The following is a 14,388-nucleotide window of genomic DNA, read 5'->3' as shown; positions in this document are numbered from 1 at the left end:
TCCATCTCCCCTTGTCCTTGAACATGGCCCTGGACTCAGCCATGAATATCTGCTCAATAACCTCCATATCTGACTCTTGGTCTTGCCCTTGGCCTTGGTGCAGGCCAGCAGAGTGACTGCAGTGGGCCTGGCACTTTCCCCGTCTGGACCCTGGACCTTTGTCTTTTTCTTTTTTTCTGGGTTTTTTGTTTGTTTGTTGCTTTTTAGGGCTGCATGTGAGGCACATGGAAGTTCTCAGACCGGGGGCTGAATCAGAGCTGCAGCTGCTGGCTGCGCTACAGCTACAGCAGTGCAGGATCTGAGCCGCGTCTGAGACCTATACCACAGCTCACCGCAACACCGGATCCTTAACCTGCTGAACAAGGCCAGGGATCAAACCCGAATCCTCATGGACACTAGCTGGTTTTGTTACTGCTGAGCCACAACAGGAGCTCCCCTTTATTTTTTTAATTTAAAAAAAAATAATAAAAATTATTATTGCTTTTTAGGGCTGCATGTGTGTGTGACATATGGCAGTTCCCAGGCTAGGGGTGGAATTGGAGTTGCAGCTGCCAGCCTGCACCACAGCCCTAGCAAAACACCTGGACCTTTTTCAAATTTCCACTCCAGGTGGACCCTTCCAAGCCCTGCCATCAGCTTCCCTACTTGGGAGCCCTCTTCCTCTAGGCTTCTGCCTCTGAAGTGTGCCTCAGAGAGGCCCAGCTGGGGCCGGGTTGAGCCTCCGTGGTGGGCTGGCTTTGCTTCTGGCCCAGGAGCTGGGAGTGGGGGAGGAGGAAGCCTGGCTGAAGACAGGCAGCTGGAAGACTCTCCTCACCAAGTCTGGAGGACCCATGAGGGTGGCGATGGATGGAAAGGACTCTGAACCGGGCGGGGAGCTGGGCTTGGTATCAAAATCGTAAGGAGAAAAGAATTTGAACTTTCTTTGGGGGTTTGTGAATTCTGGAGAATAACTTTCTTCAATCTGACGTCTTCAATCCTTATCCGAGGCTCTCAAATGCCTTTCCATTCTGGCCTCCGGACCCCCTCTGCTCTGAGTCCACTATCGCCCTCTCCTTTAGCCCTGGACTCAATGTTTTTCTGGAGATTATTGCAGTCTTTGGATGCAGATGAAAAAAAAACCAGAGACTTAGACCTGGTGGTTTACTCACAGACGCACAGCCAGTCACGTTCAAGCTGGGAGACCGCCCGGGTCCACCTCCCTCCCAAGCTGTGCTCCTTCCATTACACCCTCATCCAGATGTGTGTGTGTGTGTGTGTGTGTGTGTGTGTGTGTGTGTGCTTTCCCAGAAGTCCTCAGAAAATTGTTTACTGGCCTCTCTTCTCGCACCCCCCTTCCTTCCCCCCCCCCCGCCCCGTCTGTCTCTTCTCTCCCCGCTCTGGATGATGTAACGTAATGGGTTGTCTTTGTGTATGACATGTCCCCTCCCACCCCAGGCCTCCGAGGATCGGAAAGGCTGGCACTGGTCTCTCTGCCTCTTCGGGACACCTAGCATCCAGCCCTGTCTCAGGAAGAGGTTTTGTAACTCTTCCCCAGCACAGCAGCCGTCTTGGTACCCATCTTGGATTCTAGGTGGAAATATGAAATGTTTTTAAAAAGGTAATGTGGAGGAAGCAGGAAGGTCAAGGGACCTGTGTGTCTAGGTTTGACTTGGCCTTTTACAGACTGTATGACCTCGAGCACCAGCACTTCAGTTTCCTTCCCTGTATGAGGGGGGTCCTGTCAGGCTCCCATGAGCTGGATTGAAGACGTGCTGCGCATGTACGTGCTTGGTACACTGGAAAGGGTCCAGTCTTCCACGAACATCAACCGGGGGAATCAGGGGTGTTTGGACTTGCTTCCCCCTAGCATTCTGACAGTGACAGCAGGAGAACAGCATCCTCTCCACACCCCTGTCAAAGATAAGATCTAGTTGGAAGGACAATTCTTTTTTTTTTTTTTTTCTTTTTAGGGCCACACCCACATGGAAGTTCCTAGGCTAGGGGTTGAATTGGAGCTGCAGCTGGCAGCCTGCACCACAGCCACAGCAATGCGGGATCCGAGCTACATCTGCGACCTACACCACAGCTCATGGCAACGCCAGATCCTTAACCCACTGAGCGAGGCCAGGGATGGAATCTTCATCCTCATAGATACTACTCAGACTCGCTACTAGTGCTAGATGGATGAGTCTTGACATAAGCCTTATTATGGCAGAATGAACTATCTGGGGGATATTTCATCAGGGGGATATTGGGAATTAAAGACAAATCTAATTAGAGTCATTCCAGATGCTGAGAGTGCACTTATCAACGGATGTGGTGACTCTTCTCTTGTGAGCCATGCTCGGGAATGAGCATGCTTTCTTAGATGAATTCATGCTGGGGTTCTTGTTTTATAAGGGGCAGGGTCAAAGTCAAGCACAGAGGAGAACTAGGCTTTCCCAGGACGACACCAGGCTGTGTTGGTTCTGGGGGAAAAAATGAGTGCTCCCCATGCCTGCAGACATGCTTGCTTCTTGGCCAACGAGGACCCCGGCCATCCTTCTTTGGTGGGAATTTGGAGTCCCAGAGCCCATCATTGCTCTCCTGAACTACCCACTGCTGCCAGGAGCAGAGTCTTCATGAGCATCTGGGTAAATTCAAGGCCATAACTAGAGAACTTTCTGTGGGGAGGTAAAGAGTAGGGAGTCTGATTTAGGGAACTTGAAAGAAGGGACTTGAAGAAAAGGTGGGAAATTGAAGAGACAAAGAGGTCTGGAGGGGAAGGGGGCAGAACCCTGTCCCTAGGCCAGCAGCTGTTGAACTTTCTCTTTGTTGATGCCTAGCGGTCAAGTCCACTTTCCACCAATGCTGGATTGCTCTTAAAGAGCTACCCGAGGGAGAGGAACAAATAAGATTTGCATATCTCCGTTTCGGTCCTCTGTATTTGACCTGGGAAAAAGATGTATTTAGGAAAGGACAGCACTCTTTCCCCTATTTCTTGCAGGGGATTGCATTGAGATGGGACTGGAGGAGCACAGACTCCTGAGGGGTTACCTGAGGGAGTCACCATCGTCACTGGCAGAAGAGGGATCCAGGGGCCTGCAGTGGTGATGATGACACCCCTCCCATTCAGTGGAGACTCAATTCCCCGATGGCTGTTCACAGGTTAGCAAGGAATAACTTTTTTTTTTTCCTTTTTGTCTTTTTGCCTTTTCTAGGGCCGCTCCCGCAGCATATGGAGGTTCCCAGGCTAGGGGTCAAATCAGAGCTGTAGCCACTGCCCTACGCCAGAGCCACAGCAACGCGGGATCCGAGCTGTGTCTGCGACCTACACCACAGCTCACGGCAACGCCGGATCCTTAACCCACTGAGCAAGGCCAAGGATCGAACCCGCAACCTCATGATTCCTAGTCGGATTCATTAACCACTGCGCCACGACGGGAACTCCCTAGCAAGGAATAACTTTTGAGAAACTGAGTAACATCATAGGATAGGATCTAGATACAAATATTCCTGAACACTCACTCAGGCTATAGATACTTGGGTAGGAAGACAGACCCAATAGGCCATCTTGTCCCACCTCCTGCCTTAGGCAGAACTGACCTCTCTTGATATATGATTGTGTTAATACGTCCCTATATCTTCAAGGATCACGACACGACATATTCTTCCATTCATTTACTCATCCATCTGTCCATCCAGCTTTTATTGAAAAATGAGTAAGATAGGGATCTTTCCCCCTTTTTTTCCCTTTTTTTTTTAGGGCTGCACCCATGGCATATGGACATTCCCAGGCTAGGGGTCAAAATCAGAGCTGCAGCCTCTGGCCTACACCACAGCCACGGCAACTCAGGATCCAAGCCATGTCTGCAACCTACACCAGAGTTCATGGCAACGCTGGATCCTTAACCCACTGAGTGAGGTCAGGGATCAAACCCAAGTCCTCATGGATACTAGTTGGGCTTGTTAACCACTGAGCCACAACAGGAACTCCCAACGAGAGGAATTTCTAATGTCTAAGTACCTAATGTCATCTAACGTCTAATCTAATGTTTTCAGGTTATAAGTAAAAATAAAATATTTACTCTCTCATGCGTACATGAATGCATACATTTATTCCGCAAACGTTTGTGAGTATGTCCTGTGTCTTAGTCATGTTAGAAGGTGTCCCTGTATTTTGGACATGCTCCTTACTTTTCAAGCACACTAGGTAGTTTCCAAGGCTGGGAAATGAACCAGCAGGACAAATGTGGTTGAGTAAGGCTCATCTGTAACTACGTATTTGGACAAAATGACCTCTCACCACTCCTTCTGTTTAGGGATCTCAAAGTATTGAAGAGCAGAATCACTTTCCACAGGAGCAATTGTTTGCTGAGGGTTCATCCCAACCGGCAAAGGCCAGGCCCTGGAATTCCTAATCTTCGCCAATGGAAACTTTTCCAAAGGAGCAGGTGAAGGAGCCTGGGATTCTTTGCCTCTGTCTGAACCTGCTCCCTGCCCTTCCCTGGGGTTCCCACGCCTCTCCCCTTGGAGCCTCTCAGCTTCCACATCTTCTTATAGAAGCGATGGGGGGAGGAAGTAGGCTGAGGTGTGGGACCAGAATCTCCCTTGAACTCTGAGTCTGATTCATCATAGAGGGGCTATCTGGTTGCTGGAAGGAGTGGGGGAGGTGAAGAGAGGGAGAGGGCTCTTCAGGCTGGGAAAGATCCGGCACTCTCATTAATGTCTGACACCTCCAATAAAAGCTGCATATTCCCCAAAAGCAAGTTTTGAAAATCCTAGACTCTTTGAAGCTGGGTGTTTAACTGCCACTCCTTCCACGCACTTCATAGGAAACCAAGCCCCTTGGCTTGCTCACAGGCTCCCACCTGGGGCAATTTCCCTCTGCCAAGCATCCGAGGCCCTTGTGTGTTTCTCGCATGAAAGGGAGGCCTTGGTCTTCACAGAATGAAGAATAGCCGCCCCCAGGGGCAGCAGCTGTGGTGCCAACAGGCTTGGAGGCTGGAGTAGGGCAGGGCTGGGTGGGAAGGAAGCCGGGGCAAGAATGAGGAAGCTGGATGGCGAATGGACTTGAGAAAGGGGACTCCCAAGCAGTCATTTTTCTAGGCTATTTTTTTCACCTTCATTTAACTGAAAAACTTAGCTCCTATGGAAGTGCTAAAATAGGAATGTACTGAAAAGCAAGCCCTTCTTGATGCAGACAACCTGTCTCCTAAACTGGAAGCAACTACCATTAGCACCTTTTCATGTATCACTCAGAAATTTTTTTTTTTTTTTTTTCTCTCAGAATTTGGTACTTTATTTTTTTAATTTATTTTTTAATTTTTAAAATTATAGTTGGTTTACAATGTTGTGCCAACTTCTGCTGTACACCAGAGTTATTCATATATATATATATAACACACACACACACACACACACACACACACATATATATATATATATATATATATACACACATTTTTTTAAATATTCTTTTCCATCATGGAAAAGAATTTTTTTATATTCTTTTCTATCTTTTCCCAGGAGATTGGAATAGTTCCCTGTGCTATACAGTAGGACCTTGTCAGAAGTTTTCTGTGCTTAAATAGATCTTTTTTTTCTTTGCCACCAGCAGGAACATATATACACACTCTTTCATATAGGACTTGTTTTATTTTTAATTTTAATTATTTAAATTTACATTTTTAATATTATAAATATTTTATCATTGCCATATAAGACTTGTTCTTAATATATTTGATTTTCATATAAATCAACTTCATTTATAGGCTATATATCTAAATGTTATGTATATATTTATGTATTTATATACATATTTCTTTCCATACGTATGCATATCTACTTCATTTTCTGTCTGGTATTATATTGTATGGATGTACTATAATTTATTAATCCCACTCTCTAACAATAGACATTTAGGCTGTTTTCAGTCTTTAGTTATTACAAATAAAACTGCAGTGGACAGCCTTATATATTCACATCTGTGCTAATATAACTGAGGGGTACATATCGGGAGGATTCTTGCCATGTCAGATGTATGTATCATATCGTATCGTATCTTATCTCATCTTATCTTATTTTATTTTATTTTGTCTTTCCAGGGCTGCACCCACAGCATATGGAGGTTCCCAGGCGAGGGGTTGAACTGAAGCTGTAGCTGCTGGCCTACGTCACAGTCACGGCAATGCCAGACCTGAGCCACGCCTGTGACCTACACCACAGCTCACAGCAACGCCGGATCCTTAACCCACTGAGCGAGGCCAGGGATTGAACCTGTGCCCTCGTGGATGCTAGTCAGATTCATTTCCACTGAGCCATGATGGGAACTCCAGAGGTATATATTTTAAGCTGACAGATGTTGCCCGGGTTATTTCCTGGTGCGACTGCATCCAATGTGACGGGAGAATGGGTCGCCAAGCTTCCATCCCTCCCCATCCTATCTGGGAATAATGCGTCCCCAGAGTGGGATAATTCCCTAGGGAGGGATTGGGAACTCATCTCTGTTTGGCTTTGGGATGCAGGAAGAGGTGATTCTGTTGGTCATTTTTTTGCGTAATGGTCCATCCTCCTAATAATGATGTTTGCAGAGGCTGAACGCTTCTTGCTTCCCCCAGCAGAGCCACAGCCACTGCAGAGGGACTGTGAGGCTTGGGGGTGTCAGCTGGGATCCCCCACAGAGCAGTTCGGCCAGCTAGTCCACCCCCAGGGGCTTCCTAGCTCTGGTCACCAAACTGCCCCAAGGCTGCAATCATTGGCCTGGTGGATTTAACTTTTCAGAAAAAAGCCTTTTGCAGCCAAGACTTCATTCCATTTCAGTGTGAGGGAGGCCAAATGAATACTGTTAGGTTAGGCGAGGAAACAGACCCAGAGAGACTGTGATGGAATGTGGTCATGAAAAGGTACCGGTTCAAGAGCTGGGGCCCTAGGGTTCAAGTCCAGCACTGAGGGATTACCTGCGTGGCCTTGAGGCCCTGTTGAAACACTTGGTCAGGATGCTCTTTGAGCCCCTTACTGTCAGGGACGTGATTTGATGGCTCTCCAAAGGCCTGTGGTTAGCCTGGGGGCAACTGGCTCTTCGTGATTTGCTAGACAGGGCTGGTGCCCCTGATGTGGCTTCTGTAGAGAGCAGAGAGTCTTGCTCTCCTTTGGGTGATGGTGCATCCTCAAAGGCTCCTCAGGGGTGGGTTTTGTGGGGCACGTGGGGAGCGGTGCTGCACGGTAGGCAGGAAGCACAGCAGTGGCTGGAGCTGCTGTAATTGAGCCAGGCTGCTAGGGAGGAGGCCCCACCCCAACCCCTTCCAAAGGCGCTGTGGGGAGAGCCCTGCTGCCCCATGAAAGCCCCTATAATTCATGCCATCTGCCCCCCATAAAACCAACCGATCCCCAGAGTTGGATTTCCCAATGGCCTTGGGACCTAATCAAAGCCAGACCCCTCCTGGCCTCCTCCTCTTCCACTGGTCTGTTAATAGCCTTCAGCCATCCTGGCTCCAGGCTCCCTTAACCCCTTCATCCCTGGCTCCCTTTCTCTCCCCAGGATCCCTGTTCTGCTGCCCTTTCAACCCCCTGGACTAGGGTCCCACAACAGAGCCCACTCCAAAGCCAAGTGTGGTTTCTTGGGAGAATCACCAGGTTGGGATCAGAAGCCATGGAATCCTTCCCTGGGGCCACAGCTGACTTGCTGTGTGGCCTCTGGAAAATCATTAACCTTGTGGGGCCTCAGTTTCCCTATATTTGGCAACCAACATTTACATTTTAATAACGAGCTTTCAAAATGTTTTTCACCTACATAGATAGCCTCATTTAATTTTTCAAAAGGAGATAATTATGCCCCTCTAATTACCCTCCCAGGGAGAAGTTCATAAGAACATGGGTTGTGGAGACTAGGAAGCCATACCTAGGTCCCTGGGGACTCTGCCAGACTGGGGACGGGTCTCTGCAGCAGAGGCACCAGCCTCCAGGTAGGCTGCCAAGGCCCTCAGCGGGAGGGGGCAGGATTTCCTAAAAGCTCCTCACGCTGCCCAGACAGAGGGTGGTGAGGAGGTGGGAGAACTTGAGGTCATACACCAACCACTCAGGGCTCCACAAGATATGAGCCCACAAGGAAAGTGACTCCAGCTCCAGGCCACGCAGCTTAACCCAGCAGGGCAGGAGGGTGGGTAGTGACGGTGGTGACAGTCCTTGTGCTTGCCAGCAGTCAGGGCCTGTCTGGTCTCCCCTGAAGACAAAACAAAAGGAAACACGCTACACAGTAGCGGGAAGGATTGAGGCCAGACCCAGGAAGGCCTGTATCCAAGGGAGCCGGGGCCTGCGGTGGCTGGTTGAGCGAGGGTGTGGAGCCACCCTGTGGTGGGAACAAGGAACTACAGTCTGGTTCCCTGGGAAAGGCGATGGGGCAAAGGGGGATGCGCCTCCCCTGGGCTGGGCAGGTCCTTTCCTCTAGCTCTGGGAGGTGGGTATTCCAAAGCCCCCTTTGGTCTGGAAGGGTGGCCCCGTCCACCTTCTAGCTCTGCCTTGGCAACTTACACAACCTCTTGGAACCTCAGTTTTCTCATCTCTGAAACGGAACCCTTCACAGGATTGTTGCAGGGTGGCGGTGGCCAAGTGCTTCTCCCGAGGTCTTGCATGCAACGGGGGCCAAATGGAGGCTGGCCACGCACACAGACTTACCTCCTGCTCAGTGTCACAAGCTAACAAGGACCTTCACAGCAGGAACTGGGCCCCGTTTCTTCACTCCCCCCACAGCCAGCAGCAGAGTGGGGCTGTGGCGGGCCCCTCCTCAGACCACATTTGTTCCCGGGAAGGAGGTGTGAGCTGGCTCACCTCTCAGGTGGGGAAGAGCGGCCGACGGGGCACACCAGCCCAGCGGCAGACAGTGAGGCCGAGCCAGGTCCCAGGCTGGCTGCTCTGCCCCTTCCCTCACCTTCCGTCAGGACCAGACACCTGCAGCAGATGTGGGGTGTCTCCCTCCACTTTAAGGAGAAAATCATAGGTTTGGCAAATCCAAGTGCCCTTGGCCAGAGCAGAGTTGAGTGAGAGTGGGCTGTGGGGCTCCCTTCTCCATCTCTGAGCTTGGGCACTGCTCAAACCGCCCCATCTCCAGCCTGGGGCTTGGGTGTGCACTGTGCTTTGACTCCTCCGAGGCCCCTCAGATGTGCCCCCTGCCTGCACGCACGCAGGAGGCTCTTTGTGGGGCCGCTTGCCCACCACCCACTGTTCCTGGTTCTCCCAGCAGGGCCACCAGGGAGCTGTGAGGGAGAAGGAGCGAGTGTCGCTTGTGCATCTGTGAGCCCACTCTGGTGCCTGAGCTGTGTCTAGCCACCGGCCCTTTGTTTCCTCCCTTTGCCCCTGACCTGAGAGGGACAGTAGGGTGGTCCCCATTACCTCTGCAGTCAGCTGGGCAGAATTGCCAGCTGGGGACCGGGTCCTGGTTTGATTCTGATCCCTGGGGGTGAGAGTGGCCTGGCTGGGCTGAGATGCTGTCTCCAAGAACCAGGGTGGGACCCCGCCTTAGAAGGTGCTAGAGAGGCCTCAGGAGGCCAGGATCCCAGGCAGTGTCCTAGCTGGCAGGCTCAGCTGCATCCCTGGCTCCGCATGGCTGGGATCCTCCCAGTCTGACACTGGTGAGTGTCTGCTATGGATGAGGGATTCCAGGATGTGGCCGCGGTACCCCAGGCTGCACACCCCCCCCCCCGTGGGTCCCACCTGGAGCTGGTCAGGCTGAGCTGCAGAGCATCTATTTGTGTGCCTGGTTCCCATGCCAAGCTCCTGACCCCAGAGGAAGGGACGGCTGGCCTTTGAGTCCCCAAACCGCCCTCTCCTCCACGTTCCCTCTGATGGTCAAGAACACTTCCTCTCTCCGGAGCTTTCAGACAGGCTTCCCTGGGCAAGAGCAGGGAAGACAGTGAGGATCCAGTCTCCATCGCCTCTCAGGCCAGAGCTCAATGAGTGAGCGAACAACAGCAGGAAGGACTGTAGTTGGATACCAGCAGGGACTTACTGGGTGGGAGAAGGTTCCATGGCGGCAGAGAAGTCCCTCTGCTTAGGCCAAGTTCAAGGACAGAAAGTAAAGGAAGGGGATAAGCTGTTCCCTAGGGTGCTCAGATGACTACCTTGGAGGCTGGTCCCATTGGCCAGGGGCCTGACACTGTTGTTCCGGTGGACAAGATGGACACAGCAGGCATGTAGACATTGCTTAGTCCTTGGCTCTTAAACACCCAGGCCAAACTCCAGCCATCCTCGGCGCCAACTTGGTGTAGTCAGTGAGTCTCCTCTGGGATCTTGTCTGCTCTGCTCTTGTGCCCTGCACCACCGGCTCAGTGACGGTGCTAATTCAGGCTGGGAGCTGACTGTAAGGGGAGAACTGGGTGTCTTATGTTGGGTGAGGGACAGGCTGCCAAGCCATGTGGGGTGTGTGTGTGTGTGCGCGCATGTGTGTTGGGTGGGGGGGTGAGTCTTAGTACCAAGAACTAACGTTCACCACGCATCCTCCTTGTGCCAGCAACAGTGAGCCCACCCACCCTCACAGCGACCCTATGAGGTAGATCCATCATTTCCCCCATTTTACAGATGAGGAAAGTGAGACACAGAGAAATTAGGAACTGGCACAAAGTCACACAGCTGGAAGACAGTGGAACAATCCAAACGCAGGCGATTGGACTCTACAACCCACACTTGTGACCATTACACCTGCGAAAGGGAGAGGATGGTTGAGCTGGACCAGAAGTGGGGCTGTTGGGTTAGTGGAGGCAGAGTTGAAGCAGGAGATGGGCTCCAGATCCTGGTGCACAATAGAGGCTTAGGGAGATGAGGGCGAGCTCTGAGGAGGGGACACCAAGCCATCTCATTGGGCCTCCCTGCAAGAGTCTTGAGTCCTCTTGCTCAGAGGGGCTAGAGGTTGTACAGTCCCACGTGTCCAAGAGCAGAGTTCCCGCCTGTGGACAGGGCACACTGAAGTGCTGAGAATGGGTTACAGGTGTGTTAAGATGGCACTCATCTCTATTTGACCCTCCAGATGGTCCCAGATTCCTGGATCAGGTGCCACCCCCCTACCCACCCCCACACCCCCGGGGATGAAAGCAGCCCCTCGCTTTACTTTAGCGGGTCATCATTTTCTCATGCGCTGTGCTGTGACAAAGCTGGGGAAGCTCTGTCTCAGACAGGAGCTCACACAGTCTCTGAAGCTTCCAGGAGCTCAGAACAGCAGATGCTGCTTCAACAGCTGCCACTGCTGCTTCTCTGGCGTCAGGCACAGACAGCCATCCCCACACTGGAGTGCTCTGGGATCCTGTGGGGTGGGTTGAGCTGCCAGGGTGGGCTCTCTGTCTGGAGCTTGCTAGTTAAAGCCCACGAAGCTCAGGGGATCTCTGTTCATTTTGTCCATCCAACTCCCCTGAGCCTGCTTGCTTCTAGCTGTGTGATCCCAGGCAGGTGACCTTTCTGGGCCCCAGATTCCTCATCAGGAAAATGAAAATGAAAATAATAAACAATAACTCCCCCCGCCACCTGCCAAGAGGGGCCTCATGAGCATTAAACGAGTACATGTACCTATTCGGCAAACCTCTGCAGTCTTGTTCTGGGCCGCCCAGTGTTTGGTGTCGGGAATGGGAAGTGAATTAAAACAACACAGGACCTGCCTGCAGAAAGAGCAGGAGACCCAGGGGCAGGACAATTGACCCAGGGACAGAAGCTGAGATACTTAATGAATGGGGCCTGACCCTGAGCCCATACAAAGCACACCAACAATAAAAAACTTGCTGGACTTCCTTTAGAACAAGAATGAACCTCATCCTCTCTGTGACCTGATTTCAGAAAAGCCCTCTGCCTCCCTCTCCCTGCTCCATTTGGTCTTTCCCCTCACCCACCCCGACCTCTGGAGGGCCAGACAGAGCTGCTCCACAGCCCAGGCCCTTGACACCCCTAGACCGCATTGGGCCACCAGACTCAGATCCTTGGTTCTCTGGGCAGGGAAACTGAGGGCGGACATAAAGCCTGTTCCGGTTTGGGCGTGAAACAAGCCTTTGTAGGGGGGCGGGAACAGCCATCAAAGCCCAGTAAGCAAGTTGGTGCAGGCCTGGGAGAGCTGAGAGCCTGGGCGCCTTCGGCTTCCCACCCCTGCCATCCCTCCCACGTGCAGCGTCATGCCTCCCCGTCTCGCCACACGGGGGCGCCTGCCCTTCCCTGTGTGGGTCCCGCCTCTCTGCCTCTTCTGCCTCCATCCTCCTACCTTGAGCTTCAGGGATGAGGATGCTCTACTTGGGCAGCACTTGACAGCTTTAGGCAGCACCTTTCACTCCAGTTGACTCTTCACTCTGCATCACAAACTGAGGAGGTTTTAGGATGCCACTCAGAGCTGTGTCATTGTCTTATTATTTGTTCATTAAGCACCTGCTGTGTGCTAAGCTCTGAGGATACAAGGGTGGGGATGGATTTTGCGGACGTTTGGCCAGCTTAAGGATGAGGTCTTATTCCTGAGAGCAGTGAGGATTTAGGTGGGGAAAGTATGTGAAGAAGGGAGGCAATGGCAAGATCAGAAAAGATTCTCTGAGCCAAGGCAAGCTTGAGAAAGAAAAACAGAGCTGGAGGAATCAGGCTCCTTGGCTTCAGACTATACTACAAAGCTACAGTCATCAAAAAGTATGGTAATGGCACAAAAACAGGCCTATAAATCAATGGAACAGGATAAACCCATGTACCTATGGTCAATTAATCTACAACAAAGGAGGTGAGAATATACAATGGCGAAAAGATAATCTCTTCAATAAGTGATGCTGGGAAAACTGGACAGCTACACATAAAAGATGAAATTAAATGTTGCACTAAGTAACAAGAAAATACAACATATCAAAATTCATAGGATGCAGTATTTAGAAGAAACTTTACAATTCTAAATGCTTCTATTAGCTAAGAATAATGGCTTGAAATCAGTCATCTAAATTTTCGCCATCAAAAACTGGAAAGAGAGGAGAAAATTAAACCTAAAATAAGTAGGATAAAGAAAACAATAAAGGGCAGAATCAATAAAATAGGAAACAAATGACAAAGAGAAAAAATGAAATCAAAAGATTTTTTTCCTAGAAAAATTAATAACATTGATAATTCTCTATTAAGACTGATCAGGAAAAAGAAGATATCAGGTACCAGTATCTAGAATAATGTAGGAATATCACCACAGATCCTACAAGACATCAAAAAGATAATAAGGTTCTATTATGAACAACTTTATGCCAATACGTTTGATCAATCTAGATGTAACAGACAAATTCTTACAAGAAACACAGTAGACCAAAACAGACATAAAAGAAAAAGAAAATCAAAACAATACCTACCCAACACATTGAATTTGTTACATAAAGCTCTACAGAGGAAATTCCAAGCCCAAGTAGTTTTTCCAGTGAGTTCATCAAACATTTAAGGAAGAAGTGGTACCAATAGCCCTTCAGAAAATGTAGCAAGATGGAACACTTCTCAGTTCTTTTCATGGGTCCCACACAACCCTGAACCCCAATTTGACAAAAAAAGAAGATTATAGGTTAATATGTCTCATAAACAGAGATACAAAATCTTTAAATATTCACAGATTGAACCCAACAATATATTAAAAGGATCATATATCTGACTATATGAGGTTTATCCATCTCGAATTTGTTAATCAATTATTATAATCCACCTCATTTATAGAATAATGGAGAGAATTCATATGATTACCTCAATAAATGCACAAAAACACAAAATCAAGTTTTCATGATGAAAGCTCATTCATGATAAAAACTCTCAGAAAATAGGCAAACAAGAGACTTTCCCAATCTGATAAAGAGCGTTATATGAAACTTACAGCTAAAATCATCCTTATTGGTGAAAGACTGAATGCTTTCCCCACGAGATCAGGACATCCTCTTTTATTACTTCTTTTGAACATTGGACTGAAAATCATAGTCACTGTGACAAGGCAAGAAAAAGAAATACAAGACACGAATACTGGGAAGGAAGAAGTAAAACAAAATGTTTTCACAGCCGGCATGATAATTGATGCGGATAAAAACCTTCCTACAACTGAGGAATGAATTTAGCATGGTTGTTAGATAGATGGTCAATATAGACACTTAAACTGTATTTCTACATACAAGCAGCAAGCAATTTGAAAAATTCCACATAGAATAGTACTGTAAATAGCAGTATACTTAGGAAAGTCTTTAACCAAATATATGCAAGAATTGTGTACTGAAAATTACAAAATTTTGCTGAGTGAAGTTTAAAAAGACCTGAATAAATGGAGAGCTATATAAAACTGAAAGACTCAACCTTGATAAGATGTAATTTTTGTCAAATTAATCCATAGATTTAATGTAGTTCCATTCATAATCCTAGAAGGATTTGCTAACAACATTTTATAGATTTATTCCAAAATTTATATGGGAGTTCAAAGGA

Source organism: Sus scrofa, chromosome 9 (genome assembly GCF_000003025.6).
Source record: "Sus scrofa isolate TJ Tabasco breed Duroc chromosome 9, Sscrofa11.1, whole genome shotgun sequence".
In the NCBI taxonomy this organism is placed as follows: Eukaryota; Metazoa; Chordata; class Mammalia; order Artiodactyla; family Suidae; genus Sus; species Sus scrofa.
This window is presented reverse-complemented; position numbering follows the sequence as displayed.